Raw genomic sequence first — 9,126 nt, 5'->3', positions numbered from 1 at the left:
GGGGGCAGCCGGGCGGGTGCTGCGCACAGGCGGCCCCCGGGCTGCTCCAACGCCTCTGCCGCAGCTGCAGGGGTGCGTGCTGGTCCCCCTCGCAGTTACAAAAGAGGAGGTGGGCGGGCAGCGCCCTCCAGTTCAGTGTACAACAGGGTAACACAATCTCCGCTTTATCAGTGGGGCTCCCAGCCTGGCACAGGTGCCCAGAAAAGCCGTCTCCTGTGCTTTTGAAAAAAATCTCAGACTTTATGATATTTTAATTGGTTTTCAATGTTTGCTCTCTGAAAGCCCTGCAGCAGGGACAAGATATGTATATATGTATGTGTATATACATATATATATCAGAAATCATGAGAGAGGGTAGAAATACCAAACTCGGATATCACGGCACTCCCTTTCTATACCTACGAGAGGTGCTGGAGGGGCACTGGTGCTTTTATCGACTAGAAATCAGAACTGCTCGTTAGTGAAGGGTGTGGGTTTGGCCAGGGCACTATGAACATTTTACCTTGTGAGTCTGGCTATTGCAACACATCAGGATTAGGTGTGAGCACACTCACCTACGCAGCCGTAGCCCGTGGGCTGGCAACACCGTGTCTGTTCCCGGTGCTAAGGGAGTGCTCTTACCAGACTGCTTCTGGCAACAGAGTTGAACACTTTTGTCCTGCTCCTGTTGAACACGAAACAATGTTGTCCATCATGTGGTCAGATCCTCAAGCAGCGTAAATTGATGGCATAAACTATGCAGCTATACTTAGCTTTTATAATTCGGTGAAATGCTCACATGGCTGCCTAAGACCAGCTTATATTTAAGGGTGTAATTCCAAAGGCCAAAGAGATATGTATCATAAATATCTCAGAAACTGCTGTTCTCTGTCCAAGAGAATGATCCAGTACAACAACTGTGTTCATCAAGAATAAAAGAGCTGTTGGCAACAAGGAAAATAATTGCAGAATGAAAAAAAAAGCTTTCTCTGCAGCTAACCTTTAGCTCCTTACTATAAGAAATGAAAATGATAATAAATTTTATCATATTCAAGGTTCAATGCAAAACCAATCTCTTCACCAAAGTCTTCTTGCAATAAAGACTACAATAAAAGAGAGAAAGAACGAAGCAGAGAATGAAAAAATGTTGCTGAATCATCATAAATATTGTAAAAGATTCATATTCCCCAGAGCAAATACCTCGTTTGCTGGTCACCCCCTTGAAACTTAGCATTTCTGATTGAACTTTTCTCCTATTGTGAAAAGAAGGAAATTCAACGTTGTTTTCAAGTCAGTATCTTTCTGATAAAGAGAACCTGCAATTCAACAACACCAGGGAAGCCATAGTGGAAAATTGTAAGTATTTGGGACAGTTAAGGACACAGCTACCACAATTAGTCCTTAATATATTAATAGGATGCCAGAGACCAAAACCAGAATGAGACCAAAAAGATCTTAATAATTCTTTGAGAGTTAAAGTTTCCAACAGGATTCAGGAAACACTGAAACAAATCCAGGAAAGCATCACCACAGTGTGTTTCCATTCATATTTGCAGGGATACAGTTGCACCCAAAAAGGTAGAGACAGGGCAAAAAGGGATCTAGAAACGCTCAGATTATGAAGCAAAAGGTCTCAGCTTCTAGAAGAAGGAGTAATAAACCAGGACATTGTGCTCAAGTAAAGATCCTGATGACCAGCCTCTCTTCCAGGATGACCAGGTTTTTCATCCAAGCCCCTGCAGAAAGTGCTGTAAAGGTAACCCGTCCACCTTCTCCCTGGCTGTGGGACAGTGGTATATTAATGGTTTTCCTAAAAGATCAAAATAATATTGGGAATATTTGCTGGGTACCCCTTTTGTTTCCAGCTGGCTTCATTTCAGTTTTGTTTTCCCTACTTGTCCCCTGCAGCAGACATTAACATAAATGCCTGCACAAGGTGGGCTTCCTGACAAAGCAGCTACAAGTTATGAAGGGCAGAGTTAAGGGTGATTACCCTGCCAGCACACTGAGGATACAGGGCCCACATGGCCAGTTGCTGCATCAGCCATATGATGGCAAAACTGGCTACAATCCCATAAGTTTCTTTCCCTTCTTGGACAGATGGGAGCTTTTGAACTGATGGGGTGCAGTGAAGCATCCCAGCTTAGTCTTGGACCATTACAAATTGTGTAGGAAAGACTATTTGTTGGCAGGAAGCTTTACAGTTTAGAGGGTGATGTTAAAAGAGGAAGAAAATAAAAAGTGAGGGAGATGTGCACGTGATGTACTACTGAGAAAATGAGGGAGAAATGAGTGCAGGCTGAACATGAAGTAACCATGCTGAATCACAGAATAAAATAAGCTTAGAAATATGGGAAAAAGATCTACTCCTGTATCTACTACAGCCTGTGGAAGTTTTGGTATAGATTTTTGTGTTTGCAGATTCATGACCTCCATCACTCAGGCTGATACTGGGCGTAATAGGGTACTCATTTAAAGCTACTGTGCTACCGCATACAAAAATCCAAAATAGAGACTGTAACCTCAGCACAACCACTGATTCCTGATCACAGCTCGCTGCTTCTACCCGGGATGCTTAAGGCTGCAGCCCAAGCTATCAACCCCCTGCTTTAACCGCTAGATCACACACATTGGCAAAGCTCCCAGAAAAGGGAGCGGGTCAGTATCCGAGTTTTGCTGGCCTCTCCTGGAAAAGCTATGGGAGGTTGCTTCAGATTAATTCTGTTCCTTGCAGCTTTCAGTTAAACAGGCTAATGCTGAGTCTGCTGCGGAGAGGGGAGAAGAAAAAGAGGCTTTTGTAGTATAACAATGCCGTGTGCCGATGTGCAGTGGGCAATTATGTAACCAACACTAAATCTTTCTATAATTAGAACAAGTACCTAGTTAGGCTGATCAGAGCTCTTTTGTGTGAGCCTGCACGGGGGTACACAAGAAAGAGCTTGGCTCAAAAGAAAGATGCTGGCTTGATTTCCCTTCCCCTTTCAACTGGTGAATAAATTAAATCTCAGATTACCCCAAATTGCTGTGAAAGATGAAAAGCGAAAAGCGTTTCTTCTTCATTCTTGTTGAAGACATTTGCATCCCAGGTGTGAATCTCATGAAATGCAGAAACAAACCCAAAGACTCAGGCCTCTCTGTCCCAAGCACTGGAGCGGGAAGAGCAGTCAGACTGCCTGAATAGAGGACAAAAGATCAGTACCAGCTCTTCCTACTGGGAATCAACCTCTTTTTTTAGATTCCCTTTGATGAAAACCATGGAAAGATACCTGGAAAGTCTCACTGATGCAAGACATCCTCATGTACAGGAGGAGGCATGGGAAGAGAGATCAAAACAGTCCCAGAAAGCAGGCAATCCTATGATTTTGTGGACCCAGAGAACTAGCTTAACAAGGAGACGTGAAAAGGTATGGAGAGAAATTGCTACCAGTGCAGCGGGAAGAACAGCTTGACCCAGCAGATCCTTCTTCAGTCTTCTGATCTGTCCTGCCATTCTGTGGATGGTCAGCAACAGAAATACTGGGGCAGATCCATCTTCTGGAGCTATAAACAAGTTCAGCTCTAAAAGTCACAGTAGCAATGCCAATTTATACAAGTTGAAGATCTGGCTAGTGGGATCTCTGCTAGAGATCTCTGTATTTTCTGATTCTTTTCTGGTTAGTTCAGGTCACCAGAAGAAGCATTACAAATACCTCTGTAAAAGGGTTGACAGATGTGCAGATCAACATGGAAGACAGGAAGCAAAACAACCTACGTGGAGCTAATTCCAGAAGATAGCTTAACATACTCCACAGGTCTCCTGCTAGGCCAAACCCACCTGCGTTCTTGGTCCAACTTAAAATGGGGATTGGCAGATTTTGTCTTTCTATCAGCAACGGAAAGCTCAGAGCTGACTCTGGGAGCCATCCAATTTTAGAATAGGATCATCTAATTATCATATTGTACAGAGCCAATATTTGGATAAGACAGCTCTCGAAAGAAACATGCCCATTGCCCCAGGTCAGTCAGTGCCTTCGAGTCAGTAGTGACCAATGTCTGAATGTGACAACAGAAAGTGATGTGGTGTTTGGAGAGCTGTGCTTTAGGTGAGCTGCAAAATCCACTTCTAACTAGTATTTTTTTCCTTCAAGGCCTTTGCTCAACCTTGTTGCCTAATATCAGCTTAGACAATCACATGCTACCTCCATACCGCTCTCTTATAATTTCCGTTGACAAAAAAATTCCCCTTCGTTTGCTAAAGCTGTTGGTGGCTAAAGGATACGCCACTTCTTCTTGCAGGTTGTTGGGAAGTGTCGGCGGGCCACCATGTCCTGTGTTAAAAGAAGATGTTTATCAGCCAGGTGTGGAATGCTTCCAGAACAACATTTGCAAAACACCCTGGAGTCTGGAAGGTGTTACAGAAGTACATGAGATGATTTTTGCCTATCTGAGAAAGTTTACTTTTCTACAAAGTATTACAAGTAATAGAAATTAAACCAGCCTCCCTTTCAGTCATTCCAGGTAATACAGACGTGGCTTGAAGAATTTAAAGATTTTCACAAGAGCACTAATAGACCTTCTGATCTTTTCCCCCCAGGTATAATTATTCCTTCCGAATGCTGCCTGTAACCCCTAAGGGAATGTGAAATGCAGGGGTTGCTGATGTGGCTGAACCTTTCCATCTAGGTAAATCTCTTCTTTTTCACTGTTTAGCATCTTACCTGTGGCATAATGTATCCCTTGAGTTAACAAGTGTCATTTATTTTGATCATTTTTATCCCACAATGTGCAGTGACTGTTAGGCATACAGATATCTGATATTAACAATAGCTTATTCCATTACTTTGTATTGTCATCTTCATTTGTTACAAGATATTTCATGAACCATTTAATTCTGCATTTGCAAATGTGAGAAGTGCTGAAGTAGATAAAAAAGGTGCAGAGGATTTAACAGCCTAAAACTACCCCAAAAGACTCCTTGGAATGCATCAGAAATATGTTCTCAAAACCAGTTGTGGTATTCGCAGCAAACTAAAAATGTGCCTGCTGGCAGCCATGCCAAGGATTAACTCCTCTGCAGGGCCTGAACTCCTTACTCACCAAACAGAGGATCATTTTGGTGTACTTGTGGAAAGTGATGTACGTGGAGACCTGATAGCGTTACTGTCCAGAAATGTTAAGCAAAAAAGATCATGGTAAAAATAAAAAGGAACTTATCCTTCCTTCTTAGAGACAGATTTATATTTGGGGAAAATGTGTTTAAGGATCTCAGAACCATTCCTTGCCTAATGTTTCCTCTTATCAAAGCTCTGCCACAGCTGGCATCTTTGAACCATTACCAGGTCTGGTTCAGAAAAAGTCCAGATCTAGGAGATACATGAAGATGCACAGAGATGATCAATTCACAGAGCCAAAAGAGAATATTAACTTTTCTTGTCTGATGCTGTATATATTGTGGGACATTAAGTTTCACCTGACTATTCCTGTATGGGCCCAGGTTGCTCAGGCTTGTAATAATGAAAGCATCTCTTCCCAAGAGACTTCAGCTTTGATTAGAAGATAACAAAGGATGGAAAAGTGAGCACTCCCCACAGCTTTCCAAAGGTTAACCACTCTCATTGTTAAATATTTCTGCCTAATTTCTCATTTGAATTTCCTTAATTTCCACTTCCAGTCACTGGTTCTTGTTTTGCCTTCCTCTATGAGATTAGAGTACTTTCAAATCTTGTATTTCTAACTTGTACAGGTACACATACGTAACGATCAAATCTCTTCTCAATCTTTTTATAATGAGAAAAACATGTTAAATGTTTTAATTTGCTCACTCAGATCATTTCTCCTTGTAATGTAATTGACAATAAGTACAGATAAATGGAGTTTACCTCATTCACATCTGGCAATATAACATTTACCTCTTAAAAGTTCACCACAAAACAAGTTTACTTATTTTATTTCCCCTACACTTCCAATTAACACTACCTTTATATTATCTTTGTAGTCTTCTAACCCTCTTCAATCTTCCAGCATTGTTTTAAAAGCTTGGAACACCAGGGCAACACAGAGTCCCTCTACAGTTCACCATGTCCCTACTTCTACATCCACGGGCTGCATGAGGCTTTTTGGTACTTCATAGCACAAGAATTTCATGCTAAGCTGCTTCCCTCTAATAACCCTCCTGGATCTCCACCCATGTAGCATACGTCTTCAGGTGTTGTACAGTGCTAATTCTTTAATTAAAATGTCACGACAAGCAGAAGACAGAAGTAATGGGAGGTGTACCAGGTCAGGTTCAAGGATGACTATGTGAATAATTTATTTCTTTGGTCTGGTGGCTAACCTAACACAAAAAATAAATTGTTTTCTCACTTCAAGAAGAAAATTGGAAAAAAAACCCACCACAAACAAACCAAAACACCATTCTACATGAGGAAAAAAAAGAAGCATTAGATCAGAAATTAAACACATTCTGGTTTAAAGAGTTTTCCCACTTTCAAAAAAAGTAAGTCCATTCAGCCTATACTTGGCCAACAAACATTGCTTTACACCAAAGTTCGAATGGTCCATTTTGAAAATGTTGAAAAAGATTCATACTTTCCAAACTTCCCACAGTTTTTGAGTTCAGAACTTCTAAATGATTTTTTTTTTTATCCCAGTAAACATTTTTGACCAGTTAAACCATCTATGTAAGCATTTTCTAGGTTTGATAGGTGACAGGTAATGCAGGGCAGAGACAAGAAGTTATTCACAGCTGGATTAGCAGCATGTGCCTAAAAGACTGTGATACGTTTAGAGAGCCATATGGTTTTGAACAAGCTTGTACAGCCCCTTTGTACCATATGGTCCCCTCTATCCAGTGCTAAGAGCCTTACATATTCACGAACTCAAAATTAGCCAACTCAGACATCAAAATTAAACCAAAAAGAAATTAAAAAGAAAGAGGTTCAAGGGGATGAAAATGAAGTATTAAAAAGAACCAGTGTTGCTTATAGCCAGCCAGCTGTAAACATCTGCAAGCACGAACAGCTCACTGTCTGCAAAGAGAAAGTGACTGCACAGTTCTAAGAACGAGCTGTGAGACTGAGGAAACCAAAGGAGCATCTCCCTAGTGTAGGAGCTGAAACATACTGCTCACCTACAATTTTACCTTCTAAACAACAAGTTTGTATTGTGGCTGTCATGTGAACTGTGTTGCTAAATAGCTCACAAAGTTGTATATTTACCATACAGCATTAAATAATGCATCACAGCAAAGGAAGAAGGAGAAACATCAAAGTAGGAGGGAGAAAAGATTATTTTTCAGCTGAGGCTAGTGTAACAGCTGGGGATAGAGACCATGGCAACTTCCGATGGCAAGAGGAAGCTCCTGAATTGGGAGGTAATATTGCCAGATGTGACCTCAGCAATTCTGTTGCTAAATGACTGACAGAAATGGGTAGGAGAGATGACGGATGAGTTTTGCTCAGGAAAATTATTGATAAACGATATATGTCGAAGTCTTGAATCTTTAGCTTTGTCTAAAGTGCTCATAAGAGGCCAGCTGTCTCAGAGAGAAGGGGAAGTATCTGTCATTCATAGAGGTGATGACAGAGCTGCTGTCACCACAATGCAAAGCCGAAGGCTGATTCCCACTGGAGACGACGAGAGTTTTGGCACAGAAGGACTGCAACAGGCCTGTCCTTACCCTCCTCCAAATCTCCCCCATCCTAGAAATTGTAGCAGATGAATTTAGTCTGCAGGACTAGGCTGTCCTGCAGATCAGAAGATGGTAAGAGACAAAATGATTAGAAGACTGCAAGACAGACATTTAGTCTGCCGTACAGTCTTCCTGCCTTATACAGTATGATTTTTTTATTTCTAATAAAAACTGTTTGTTTCTTACGCATTCTACCCTTTTCTTCTCTAGCCAGCTTCTGTTTCTCTAGATGAACCATGCCTAGCACAATGGGACTCTTCTCCCTGTGGTTCACTAGATGCTAACGTAACGATAGCAGTTACTACTTAATAATTAAATTTCTTTTCTTATATATGGTGCCGTATACCACCACTTCAAAACGAATAGCAACTTATCCACGTAAAGCTCCACCTAGTTCTCACCACAATTCTCTGGGAAGTATTCTTCCTTATTCCAAATTTTAACTATACTCTAACGAGTGCATCTCTTGGCTTGATTTAAAAAAACTTCTGTGTAACATATGGATGCCCATTACACATATACAGTACAACTCTTGGCATTTAATACAGAATTTTTTATTTTAATACATTTTTACAGCACTTTCAATCTCTTCTTCCCTTCTCTCTCATGTCCCAATTCAGTGATATCCAAGTAGCAGGTATCAGAATAAGAAATTTTATCCCAATCTATTTGCTCTCCATTTTCTGCTTTTTACTTGGACACTTTCAGCGGGATGAACCATAAAGTTACTGGACTTGTTGGAAACCATCTGAATAGACAGGATATTGTACTGAGCCTCCCCCTTTTTCTTCCAATTATGCCTCAGGGACCTGCGTGGCTCTTGCGTTCCTGGTGCAGCCTTGTTGGGATTGTGCCATTTCCGTTGGGGTCCACCTCCGCTGCCCGTTTGCCGAGGCCCGCAACGCCTGGGGAGGTATCCCAGCGGGACAGACACGCAATACGGGAGACACTGCGCATGTTGGCTGGGGGGTTCACCAGGCTGCGGCCGTCAGCCGGCAGATCTGGGGCCAGCGCCGCGGGCACCGCGCAGCCCGGGGGCGGCTGCCAGGCCCGGGGGTGACCCCCCCCTGCCGCAACCCACACCTCGCAGCGGCCTTCAGGCCAGCCCTCACGGACGGAGCTGTCCTCCACAGTCCTGGGCGCCCTGAGGCGGCCCTAAAGAAGGCAAATGCCCTAGGGGCCGCTCCGCCCGTCGGAAAGACCGCTCAGCCCTAAGGTAAAGCCGTTCCCTCACCGCCGCGGTCCGAGGCCCCGCCCCGGCGGCGGCGCCCCCGCAACGCCCCTCCGCGCCGCTGGGACGGAAAAACCACATGTCCCAAGACGCGTTGCGGCCCGTGCACATGCGCGCGATCACGTTAAGCGTGACGTCACCCAGACTACAATTCCCAGGGAGACACTGCGTCGCGTGGCGCATGGGCAACTGCTGTCACCGCCCTTCCCCCTCCCTTCCCCCTCCCTTCCCCTGCGGCCTGGCTCCC

The sequence above is a fragment of the Aptenodytes forsteri genome, unplaced genomic scaffold (assembly GCF_000699145.1).
Source record: "Aptenodytes forsteri isolate BGI_AS27 unplaced genomic scaffold, ASM69914v1 Scaffold193, whole genome shotgun sequence".
In the NCBI taxonomy this organism is placed as follows: Eukaryota; Metazoa; Chordata; class Aves; order Sphenisciformes; family Spheniscidae; genus Aptenodytes; species Aptenodytes forsteri.
The sequence above is the reverse complement of the archived record's forward strand: the minus strand, read 5'-3'. Positions refer to the sequence as shown.